Source organism: Physcomitrium patens, chromosome 13 (assembly GCF_059467195.1).
Source record: "Physcomitrium patens ecotype Gransden chromosome 13, ASM5946719v1, whole genome shotgun sequence".
Classification (NCBI taxonomy): domain Eukaryota; kingdom Viridiplantae; phylum Streptophyta; class Bryopsida; order Funariales; family Funariaceae; genus Physcomitrium; species Physcomitrium patens.
The window spans coordinates 11,669,171-11,682,946 of NC_143422.1; positions in this window are offsets into that span (position 1 = coordinate 11,669,171).

A 13,776-nucleotide genomic window follows, 5' to 3' on the forward strand; every position below is an offset into this window, starting at 1 on the left:
TAATTTAATTTTTTTTAGAATCTATCATAAGTCTATCATTTCAAATGATATATCTTAAGAAGATGACTTGATTAGTATCAAATCTATTGATCTTGGCATCAAATCTTATATTTCTTAATTTTTGTAATATATGATAAATATGAAGTTCATATTCTTTTGTGTTCTTAAAATAAATTAATATGTTTTTTGGATAATATACAACAAAGTCATGTAAAAATTCTTAAAAGACATTATTCATTAAATATTAGAAAGATATTTTTATATTTGTAAGTCCAAAAGGCATGATGTTGTATTTAAAATATCCATACCTAATTCAAATTACAGTCTTTCATTCATCACTTTGTTTAATATGTACCAAATTATATATTTCTTACAGATCTTAGCTTGATTCAGCTAATCAAGAAGTCTATATATCAAAGGTAAAAGTTACCTATTTTTTATGGTGATTTTTTTGAGTCTTTAATAATTGATACACGTTTGCAATGATCCATCTTTTTTCTTCAAAAATAAAATTGAAGCTCTTGCTAGAGATTTAAAATAGCATATGAAATTCTTGATTAGATTTTCTTTAATATATTATATAAATTTAGCTAATTTATTTTGTAATAATTTGTAGATTGGTCCAAATGGCAGTTGAGCTCTTTCATGAAGGTCAATTGAGTAGTCAAAGGAACAATGTTTTGGAAGAATATCTATATTTTTTTTTCAAATATATCTTAAAAATATTATTATTGGCTTGGAATGCTACTTGAAGTCTTTTAACCATTAGAAATAGGTGTAGTATAAATGACACAACATAATCTTTCTTTTGTAGCATTCAAAAAAGTTCTTGCTCCTATAAATATAAGTTTAGTTGTACAAGTTTTATGACTTTCTACTTGATTAACTATACTCTTAGTTATATTTTCAAAAAAATTAAGACTATAAAAAATCCAATATATTTTAGGATTATATTTTTTTAGTCACAATAAACCTAAAATAAATGGATTAGAGGGAGATCTAATGATATTAAATATTACAAAGCTACTATAATCATTAATTATTATTTCTATAGGAAAGATTTCATGAGTAACATCTCTTACAGACAATGGATGACCATCTACAACTTCTATATAAATATGTTTAGTTTTCTTCACTAAAAGTATGTTATGTCTTTTAGCAATTTGTTTATCTAAGAAACATGTTGAAGCTTGTAAATCTAATAGAACAAAGACTTTTTAATCTTTAGGTCCTAAAATAATATTCATTATAAAACAAAGATATGTTATGAAGAGAAAATAAGACCTTTATTAAGTATTATATAAGATTTTAATAGCACGATCTATATTATAGCTAAAAAAACTTATTTTTTGATATAATATCTTTTTTAATAGCTGTACTCTTTATTTTGTAGTTGCATTGTTTCTTTGAAGAATATTGAATAATGTGCTTTGATTCTTTACAATACAAGTACAATCTTTTCTAATAATGATGAGTCTTTTCTTGCTTAGTAAGAAGTTTAAAACATATTGCATCAATTTGCACACTTTTAACTTTCAAATGTATGTGTTGAGGAGACATTGGTATTGCTATTAAATTATAGTAATATTGATGTGCATTTATGTGACTCTCAAAATAAAATTCAAAAGGTCAATTGTCACACTTCATAATAAAGTCAATTGCTTGATTTAATATTTAAAGATCAAGTAAGTTGAACATCAATTTTTATATCTCATATTGTAATCTTTAGAAAAATTGGCTAACATATGCAACATTATCTTATTTTATATCAGTTACAAGTTGTCAAAATTATGAAGCTTATAATGTGATTGATTGATTGTTTTATTACAAAATATAGATCTTATTAGTTGCAATACAAATTACATCATGTTCTCCTTACATAGATCAAAATTCTACCTAAAAAGCCTTTAAATCATCTAATATAAGATCTTTTTGTTAAAAAAAAATAAAAATCATGATAATGTTGAATTTGAAAGAAGTATACTAATGAATTTAACTTGCAATCTTAAAATTAGATAGTTTTGGAATTGAAGTTCAATTAAAAATTATACTTAATTAATAAATCTTCAAAACTTGGAACTTATGCTATCAAACTTCTTGGGTAGTATAATCCTTGGTTCTCTAACATTGGAAGGGTATTCTATTATAGAATAAGAGATATGATTTGATGCAAATGTTGAAGTAGCTCCAATCATCTCTATATCTTTTCTCTCTACCATTCTTATTATTCTTTGTGATAGTAAATTGAGTTGATGCATTCCAAACATTAACTCCCTTAATTGCTCTCGTATTTGTACCATTGCATTCTTCATTTCAAGAAGCTCTACTATGATAACATTTAAAAAAAAAAAGTTTTTAATATTACTTAAGACAAATAGAAGAGATGACTTATAAATAAAAAAATACTATAAATAGTATTAGTTTAAGAGAAGATAATCCACAACTTCTAATATATTCATGTCTTATCAAGAAAAAGAGATAATCTACTCTTAATCAAGAAAAGATAAAGTTTTGATATTATTAAAATATTCTTGTCAACATGTCAAAGACAAGAATCTAATGAAAACAAATTATTAAGTGAGAGTTTTTTCATAGAAATATAATAAAATATAAGTAAGAAAATACGTATATTAAAAAGAAATTAGAATAGCTATTGTAAAAAGATAAGAAAGCTAAAGATACTTGAATCTAAACTAGAGTAAGAAAAGAGTTGACAAGAGTGAAGAAAGCTAAAGACTCTTGAATCTAAATTAGAGTAAGAAAGGAGTTGATAAGAGTGAAGAAAGCTTCACTCTTACTTTTATATATATTATCTACCTAGGATCTATATGTCAAAATTCTATAGGACCTCCAATATGTATTGATTTTGTAAGCCACATGTCTTAACTTATAAGGCAAGTTTTCTATATTTGTACCTCATAATTAGCTTGTTCTATAAGCTATCCATAAGTGTGATATGCAACTAACTTGTTGATCAAATTTCTAACCTAATAGTCAACTATAAGCATGTATAAAGTCAAAATCATGTTATTGAAGCTTCTAGAAAGTTTTTTTAAAAGATATTATAAAATAAATCTATTTATATCTATTTTTATATAATCATATAGATAATTAATAAAATAAATATGTATGTTTATAATAATATGTATATGATAAGAAAACAAGTTATTTTATAAGAGTGTAAGTCATCAAATTGACTCACTAGTTGATTTAGGACAAAAGAATGCATGTAGAGTGCCAAAATTATAATTTTTAGGTGAAGATGTACTTAGAGGATGTTAAATGAAGGAAGATAGTATTAATGGAGAAGAAATGGAATCTTAGTAAATCTTGGAGGTAATTATCTTAGTTGGTTTAATATTTTTTATTTATTATTGAGTATTGAGGAATATTTACTAAGGTCAATATTTATATTGGCATTTTATCTATATGTATTACTTATAAGAAAACTATAAATATTAATTAGTAGTTAGAAGAAGCATAAGAAAAAATCTCATGTCTTTTTAGTTAGTTATATAGAAAGTAGGATTTATAGTAGATTTAAATTGATTTTATTACTATAAAAATCATCAAGATAGGAAATTATAGCCTTAAACTGATATTATTATTATAGAACCATGAAAGGAATTTTTAGAATTTATTTAGAATTTTTAAGGATTTTTTAGAGTAATTTCTAAGACTTTGATAAAAATGAATTTTCACTTTGAGAGCCATTATGAAGATTTGGAGCACGATTTGAAGGAAACTTGAAGATTCTTTGGCTAATTAGGTGTTTTTAAACACCATGGTGAAGTCAAAAATGCAAAATTATTGGTTTTACTAGTAGAAAATAGGAGGACCAGCAGCTAGTTTAGTCCTTGTAGGAAGGGGGGTGTACAAATGCCATATGGGTTGTAGCACCTTGGGTATAGGTAGAAAGATAAGACTAAGGCCTCAAGGCCTCTTTAGATAAACCATATACACTATTTGTGAGCCTTGATGAGGTTCAAACACCTAATTTCTTAAGCAAGTTATCCTTGAGATAAAATTATTTATTTAACTTTTTATTCATTTATTTGTTATTTTTCAAATCTTCATACCTTATTCATAGTAAGTCGGATTTATATGTTTCTTATATCATTGAAAATATTAAAATATTAAATATTAAAATATTAAATATTTAAAAATTAAATATTTAAAAATATATTTTTTACTTTTATTTTATATTTTTTACTAGGTGAAAACTTAGTGAATAGATTGTGAATAGTTTTATAGTGTATAATTGCTTGATTGCACTTGTTGCACTTGTTTTGTGTTTTGCTTATTTTGTTCTTATTCTTGTTGCCTTCACTTCACACCACGAATTACAAGCAACTCTTAATTGAGGCCATCTTGTAATTGAATTAAAGAATAAATTTTATACTCACAAAGAGCTTATTGAAGGAAAATTATTGAATATTGGTTATTATTTGATTATATTAATTAACAAAAAAAATTGATCTATGGAAAAATTTAAACAAATAAAAAATTTATATATAAAATTTTGCTTCAAAAAAGATTTTTATAAAAGAGACCAAAAAAAAGAGATTGGATTGCTAGTATAAGTGATAGGAAATAAGAAAGAACAACAAAAACTATTAAACAAGATTTTACAATATTTTATAGATAGGCCATAGAAGAATTTGGACTAATTTTGTTAAACTCAAGGAATGATATTGGTAGAAAAATATGTATTGACATGTATTTTTATTTATAAAATCATGTGAAACTTGTCAAGCATATTCTAATGCATGACATCAAGATGGTTTAGATCTAACATATGCTTTGGCTATTTATTTTAAATAGATTGTTGGTTTGATTATTATACTAATTGTATTATGGAAAATGAGATATTTGAACTTACTTCATGAAGATTTATCAAACTAATTAGAAGGAAGAGTATTGAAAACAAAATCTACTGAAGGAATTTATAGGTTTTTACTTAAAGATATTATTTGATGTTATAGATATGTAGGAAAAATCACTAAAAATTGTAGAGAATTAAAAGCATAAGAAGGTCATGATTTCTTTGAAATATATAGAATTAAGTTATCATTGACTATTACTTGTAATCTTGAAAGAAATATAAAAAGTGAACATGATCATCTATCAATTACAAAAGTATTAATTTAAATTTATAAACAAAAGGTTAAAAAATGGCCTTAGCTTTTGCCATTTCTATTGTAGATTGATCAAATAATCCATACTTTGGAAACAAGATATATGCCTATTGAGTTCATGAGATATCAAAAACCTATTATGCCAATTGAAGAGAAAGTACTTACTTGGAGCGTGCTACCATGAAAAGATGAATTGACAAAAGATGAACTTTTAGCTATTAGAATTCAAAAACTTGAGTAAAGACCAAAAGATGTACAAATAACATTAGAAAGATTAAAAAAAGCAAGATTAAAAAATAAAGCATAGTTTCATAAACACCATCAATTGAGATCTAATGCAATTAAAGAAAGTGATTGAATTTTGGTCTGTAATAGTAACTTAGACAATCAACATATTATTTTAAAGATTTTTTTAAAACAATGGTTTGGACCATATGTAGTAATAACTATTTATGATATTATAACTTATTTATTATAAAGACTAGATGGAACAAGATTAAAAATATCAATTGTAGGGAAGCAAATAAAGATATTCAAATAAACATAAATAGAAATAAGTATTGAAGATCTTGTTGAAGATATAAATCTTCTAAGACAAGAAGACAATTTTGACTTGTATAATAAAAATGATGAAGAAGATTTGGATAAAGATGTGGAGAACATAATATGAATTAAATAAGATTTGAATTATTTGGTGCAAAATAAAGGGTGCAAAAGTTTAGACGAGATAGATTTTATAATGTAATACAACTATATGGTGAAAAATAATAATATGGATGTTATTATAGAAGATTCTAATAAAAAGATATTGTAAAAAAATAAGGATAAATAATAGAAAGATGATAAAAGATTTAGTCTTAATTCTACCTTTTATAGAAGGAATTTTTATTTATTTTTGTAGAAGTATAAATGAATCAAATCAAAGTAAATAAGATAAAAATTTGATATTAGCATATTTAAGAGGAAATTAAAAATAGATTAAAGTAAAAATTATTTCAAATTTTTAAAAATTGATATCCAAAGAGAATCAGTTTTCAACCATGATTGAAAGTAGACCTTGAGGCACAAAACCATGTCCATCTACTGACTCTATAGTTCTTTTATAAATCTAAGAATAAGATTTGAGAGAAGACTTAAAAAGATATTTTTAGATATTTATTTTATGTCATTTGAATCAATATTGAGATTTTGAGAGATTTTTAAAGTTTGTAATGTTCTCGATTGATTTAGATTTTAAAAAATAAAAATATGTTTATAAATTTGAAGGTTTCTTGAGTTTTGTAATGTGTATATAAATAAAATTTGGATAGTATATTGGTGTATTAATTATTAACATATATGTAAATTTTGAAATCAATCAAATAGTTAGATTGAAGCAAATGAGAGTTTTTGTGGATTGAAATCTGTCAAGGACATGAATTGGAAGAAGATGCATAAACCTAGAAAACCTGTGTTAAAAGAAAAGTGAAAAAATATCAATAAAGTAGTATGTATATTAAACAGAAACTGAAATAACTATTGCCAAAAGACAAGGAAATTAGAGATTGTTAAATCTAGACTAGAAGCAAGAAAAGAATTGACAAGAGTGAAGAGGGCTTCACTCTTGCCTCTATATATACTATCTAACTAGGAGCTACTTGGCAATGTTTTATAGGATCTCTAATATGTGTTGACTTTGCAAGACACATGTCTTAGCTTACAAGGCAAGTTTTTTATATGTGGGCCACATAGTTAGCTTGTTCTTCAAGCTACCAACATGTGTGGCACATGGCCAATTTATTGACCACATTTCTAACCTAAAAAAATAATTAAAGATACCTATAAAATCAAAGTAGCATCTATGAAGTTTCTAAGAAGCTTCTATAGAAGATATTATGAAATTAAACTATTTTTACATACTATTATCTAAATCAAATAGATAATTATTAATTTACATGTATATGTCTGTGACAAAATCTCAAAAATTGAAGTTTGAGGTTGAATAAGTTTTTCTAAGATCTTTAGCAATTTTTCAATTAGATTGAAGTGAACTTCTTTTTATAGATATTAAACTTTGTTTCTAATGTTTGAATAAAATTTGAGAGTAATTCAATAGTTCAAAATTGAGATATTAGTGTTGAAAGTTTAGCATTGAGATTTAAGTAGAAGGCCACTCAACTCTTAATTGGATTAGCTTGTATTTCTCTCAATTAGTAAGTGAAATCGCTTTCATCTTTTTTGTGCTTGTTTCTAATTAAGTTATTAAAAAGTATACAACATTTGAGTTGATATCAAAATTTTGATCATTAATTGTTGAGGTTTCAATCTGCTATAGGATTTATTAAGAATTAAATTAAGATTTAAAATTTGATTAGGATTTTCTTAGGATTTGGTTTACAATTTTTCTAGGATTTAGGATTTCATTAGGATTTCATTAAGATTTGGCTAAGGTTTAATTAGAATTTTAATTAAGATATTTTTAAGGATTTGATTAAGGTTCAATTAAGATTTCAATTAAAATTTGATCTAAGATTTGATTAAGGTTCATTAGTGTTTTAATTAGAATTAAATTAGAATTTGATTAGAAGTTATTTAAAATTTTTATTTTAAATATTTTTTTAAGATTATTTATTGTTTTTTTAAAATTTTCTATTTCTAATATTTTTTAAGATTATTATTATTTCATCAAAGGTTTAATTTCATATTTTTTATATTTTTTTTATTTTATTTTTTTGAGATTAATTAAAAACTTCTTAATATCTCCTTTATAACTATTTTTAAATTTATTTTGGATTGGCCAAAGTTTGATTAAAATTATTAAGGTTTACTTGAAATTTATTTAAGATTCTATTAGACTTAGTAGGATTGTTGTTGCATTTTTATTTACCTTCCACATTTAGGTTCCTAAAGCATTCTCAAGCAAAAAATACCTGTGATATAACAACGTTATAAGAAGAGCTATGACAAGAGAGATTTGAGAAAATTTGCAAGAAGGGGGTTGTTGGAATTTCCAAGCAGCAAGATTCAAGACCAATTCAAAGTTCTCTATACCATTTAATAAATTTTTATCTTTTTGTTTTGAAATTTTGAAGAAAGCTAGATTTTTTTATTAGCTTTTCAACAAGCCTTAGCATGAGAGAAGAAAAATTGTGTAGAGAGAGATTTGTATGAGTTTTTGAGAGAGAAGATAGTTGGAGTTTTTAGGGTGGCATAATTCAAGACTAGTTTGTAGTTTTTTGTGCCATTTCTTCTATTTTTTATTTTTGATTTGAGATTTTAAAAAAAGATAAATCTTATTTTTAGCTTTTAAATAAGCCTTAGCATACAAGCAAAGGAGCTATGGCAAAAGAGATCCAAGCTCATTCATAGATGGGGATTTTAAAGACTATGGTTGTACTAAGTGGCTGACTTTTTTTTCTTAGTTTGGCTTTCATTTTCTAAAAATTTTGTTTAATGACTTTGATAATTTGAAGTTTGTAACTTGAGTTAAATTGAGTGAACTAAATTTTTTTTAAATTGAATTAGTAATAAGTAACTTATAGATATTTTAGTGAGAAGAGGTTTAGGTTTGAGATTAGAGCTAGGATTTGGATGTATCTTGGCACAAGCAAGTAATTAATCTAAATTTTTTATTGCACCTTTGAGCTATTTTTTTATATTTGAGTTCACTTGGGCAACATTGTACTTCTTATAATTCACTTGCAATCAAAGACTCTGTGTTTTCCTAAAGAAGCTTGCCTTTTTGACAATGTATAATTTGATTAAGGTATATAAGATTTCAATTAATATTTTATTAGGATTTGACTTAGGATTTGATTAATTTTTATTAATATTTTAATTAATATTTTAATTAGAATTTAATTAATAATTGATATAAGATTTGATTAAGATTTATTAAGATTTTAATTAATATTAAACTAAAATTTGATTAGAATTTACTTAGGTTTTATTTAAGATTTTTATTTTTAATATTTATTTATTATCTTTTAATATTTCTTTAAATTTTTCAATTTTAGTATTTGAAAAGATAATAATTATTTTTTAAAGATTTTTTTAATATTTTATTGAGATTTTTTTGTTATTTTTCTTTGAGATTTTTTTATGGCTTCTTTGTATTTTATTTGTAACTTCTTTTAAACTTATTTTGGATTTATTAAAATTTGATTAGGATTACCAAGGCTTACTTAAAGTTTATTTAAGATTCTATTATACTTAATATAATTGTTGCTATATTTCTACTTACCTTCTACAACTTGATGCCTAAAATATTTTTAAGCAAGAATAATTATATAATATGATAATATTTTATGCGATAAGATTACAATTATAAAACAAAAAAAAACAGAGTGGCAATACTACTATGGAATATAAGTTAGAATAAAAAATCCATGTACATTGCAAAAAACAAAATCACTAATATAAACTAGAAACTACCAATTTAGCAACTATAATTTGTAGAGACTTTTGAAGGTAAGAATTCAAAAGAAAATTATGGAGAGCCTCTATGCCTTTTTTTCAACTACCACAATAGCATCAAGCAAAATCAAATATAATAAGTAATTATATCATAAATCCAACATCAAAATTTGATTTTTTATATATTTATAGAATCATAATTGAAAGGAAGTTCTTTATTATATACTACTACAGTTCCATTGCATACAACAATCCTAAACCTCTCTATAAGATTTATTTTTATTTTTTTTATTATTAATTTTTAGTATTAATTTTTTTATTCTATTTTAATTATTAAGAACTAATAATCATTTTTTTATTGAATTTTTTCAATAAAAAATTCTTCTTAGCTTTTTAATCTAATTAAATTTTTTAATAATAATAAAAAATACTATTATAAATTTATAATTTAATATTAGATAAATTAAGGAAAAAAATCTTCTAGAAATTTATTTTAAAAAAATTCTAATAGAGATTGTATTCTTACAACCACATTTTATTTTTTCTATTTGTTGAAAATATTTTATACTAATTCATCAAACGTTATGATTTAAAACTAATTAAATGTATTTTCTATTCTAATTCCACAAGTAAGTTAATTCTCTAACTAACATGTGGTGATCATTTGGAACAACTCAAAGATGCAAAGAATCTAGAATTCTTATTAATTTGATATGCCCTTATCTAATGATAGTCACCATTAATTATTAACATTCTAGATAAGACTAAAAAGAATAATATTAAGAACCAAAATAAATATCTATTTAAAAAATTATGATTAGTATTAAATCCACTTCTATCTTGTTAATTGTAATATTCTTGATATAGAAGAAATTATTGAAGGAAATAGGCTACTTTATTACAACAAGATAAAATAATTCTATAGAAGAAAGGAGAAAAAAAGAAAAAAAAGGAGATAAAAGAATAAAAAAAAGAGACTAAAATAAAATAATAAAATCTAAAATAAGCAAAAAATTAGCATCATAAGATTATTCTTTAAGGAGAAGAAATTAATAAAAACCATGAAGGTCTACACATCCTCTAAGATAATCCACTTGGCTACTTTCTTGCTCTAATATTAGCTTATAGGGATAGAGTAGTATCATTGCAAAGTTCAAATCTAGATCATTTCATACATATCTACTTTTTGTAGCTGATTTTCAATAATCCAAAGATGATTAACAACCTCAAGTATTTCTAAATCTAATAAATGGTTTAATTTTTATTTTTATTTTACATTATGTATATATATATATATATATTCTTCATCCAAGTTTTATTCTACTCTTTGGTGGAAGAAAGAAAAAATAATAAAATAGAAGCAAGAACCATTTATAAAAAATCTTGCTTATTTTTGAAGTCTAAAATCTGTTCTTACTTAGTAAAAATCAAGGTTGTCTAATTTTTATACTTAGATCTAGACTTAATTTGAGTACTAAGAGTCTAAAGTCTTCTTTCAATATGTGATAATTTGTTCACACTCTACACTTATATTTAATCCTTGATGTTTTGATTTGAAAAACTTCACCATTTAAAGTCTCTAATTATAAGAAATTGTTGCTAAAGACTTCACAAATGAGATAAGAACCTAAGCAAAGAACATCAATTTGCTAGAAAAAACCATTTTCTAAGCATCTTACAATAATACTAGTAGTCTACGTTGTAGAACAATATTTTATATTTTTTTTTATTAATTATAATTTTTTTTTCCTTTTTTGCATTGCTTCTATATGATGAACACCATTCCTTCAAAATAGGCAAGAATATATAAAAATAAAATTATTTTTTGTATAAAACTAGCAAATATTGCATAATTTAGCATAATCATGTGAATCTGTGAACAAAATGAAATATAGTTAAAACAAAAAAAATAATAGTGACAATAATTTGATCATTTGAATTTTGAATTTATAAATATTGAAAATAATATTACCAATAAAGAAAACTTTATTTTTTTTTTATTTTTGTAAAATTTAATATTTACAAAAATACATGAGGATTTGTGAGTTTTTGTGTGCACATACTCGATCTCTTTCTCTGGTTTATCAGAGCCTAGTAATGCCTTGTATTGCGTGGTGGTGGTGGTCGTTGTTGTTGTGGGCTCGCTTGAATCTCGCTTGTCAAGTTTTCTGCATGCCCGAGTGGCTGGAAGCATGTCCCCATTCATATTCTATGTGCATGGTTGGATTGCACCAGACTAACAGTGAGGAGATATACAAAGTACATCACCAAGCCTGTATGTGGTCAAAGTTCCACTTTCATCAACAAGTAGAGTATTAACGTTTGTTCAGATAAGTTTTCTTCAAGAAAGAAAGAAAGCATGCTTGTGTCTGCACATGAAGCTCATTGGAAATTGGAGGGTTAAGTAGATTTAAAAGAATGGTTTTTGTGCTAAATGGCACAACTTTGAGGTAGTCTAATGAGAAGGATTTAAGGTTGTAAGAAGGGTTATGTTTTTTTAATCTTGTTATTTTTTAGCACTATTTCATTAATATAGTTTTTATTATGAAAACAAATTGCAATGTATCTTTTCACTAAACAAAATAAAAGAAATCCTACTCATAGTGCAAAGAGGACAAACATTAATTTAGATACTCCAAAATCTTGCAAATATTTCTTTTTGTCTTGACACATCTAAAATTGCACATTTGGTCAAATGTTTTGATGGTGTTAGCTATTTTTGGGATATTTTTCATGATATGTATCTATTTTTTTTTAAAAAATTTATTGCAAGATGTCTGATTTTTATTATTATTTATTAGAATAATTGTTTCTACTTAATATATGGATTTAACTTAGAGGATATTAAAATAATAATATATTGGTATTTTGTTTTTAAAAAATTATAATAAGAAATTTATAGATTCTAATTGGAGTTATCTTACATGCATATTTTAAAGTTTAATAATGTCATCTTGCAAGTATAGTTTTAATGTAAATGTTTAAGGACTTGTATTGGATATGGATTAAAAGGTGCTTTTATTAAATCATGTAACTATGAATATCAAATTATTAAACATCCATTTAAAAGAGTAAAATTTTTACTTCAAAGTTTATTATATCTATAAGATTTTATATATGTTTGGAAAATATCTAACTAATTAACTACATTTTGAATAGTAGTTTGGTGAGGAAATTAAAGGTATAGATAAAGTTGTTCAAGTTGGTTAAATGAAAAAAGTAGCAATCATTTGACCAATTATTTTTAATTAGAAGTTAGCCAAACTCCATATATCTAAGATGGTCTTTGTTATCACCACATGGTTACTAAGCAAAGAAGTAAGAAATAGCAACCATTCTTATTCTATTGTACAATGTAATTAAGCTTTTAAGTCTCAAGGCTTATCTATATGTTTCAAATTTCACTCTTTTTAATGGTTTAGTAAGAACTTTTGTTGGTTGTATATTGGTGTTAATATAATTTAATTTTTTTTTTTTTTTTTTTTTTTTTTTTCTAAATATAACTTTACAAGTATGATGGTAGAGAATTCTATCTCCTTAGTTTTTTTCTATTAGTTGACTTTGTAATTGTCAACTTGTCATGGACATGTATTTATTGTAATTGTTATTCAAGTAATATAAAAAGGTAGAAATAGATAAAAGTAGATTAATTTTATAATATCTTCTAAAGAAGCTTCCTAGAAGCTTTATAGATGTTGCTTTGACTTTATATGTGTTTGTTGTTGATTGGTAGGTTAGACACTTGGTCAGCAAGTTAAGCACGTGCCACACATGTTGGTAGCTTGCGGAAAAGCTAACTATATGGCGCCCATATAAAAAACTTGCCTTATAAGTCAAGATATGTGTTGTACAAAGTCAACACGTTTTGGAGGTCTTATAGAATTTCGCCATGTAGCTCCTAGATAGATAATATATATAGAAGTAAGAATGAAGTCTTCTTCATTCTCGTCAATTTCTTTCTTGCTTCTAGTTTAGTTTGAAGAAGTGTCTAGTTTTCTTGTATTTTGGCAATAGCAATTCTAGTTTCTTTTTAATATACATATTTTTTTATTTCTATTTTTTCATACTTCTTTGAAAAAGTCTCACTTGTATATTTGTTTTCTTTGAATTCTTATCTTTGAGAGATTGACAAGAATACACTTACAATATCAAAGTTTTGACTTTTCTTGATTAAGAATGGATTATCTTTTTATCTTGATAAGACATAAGCATATTAGATGTTGTGGATTATCCTCATTTAAAT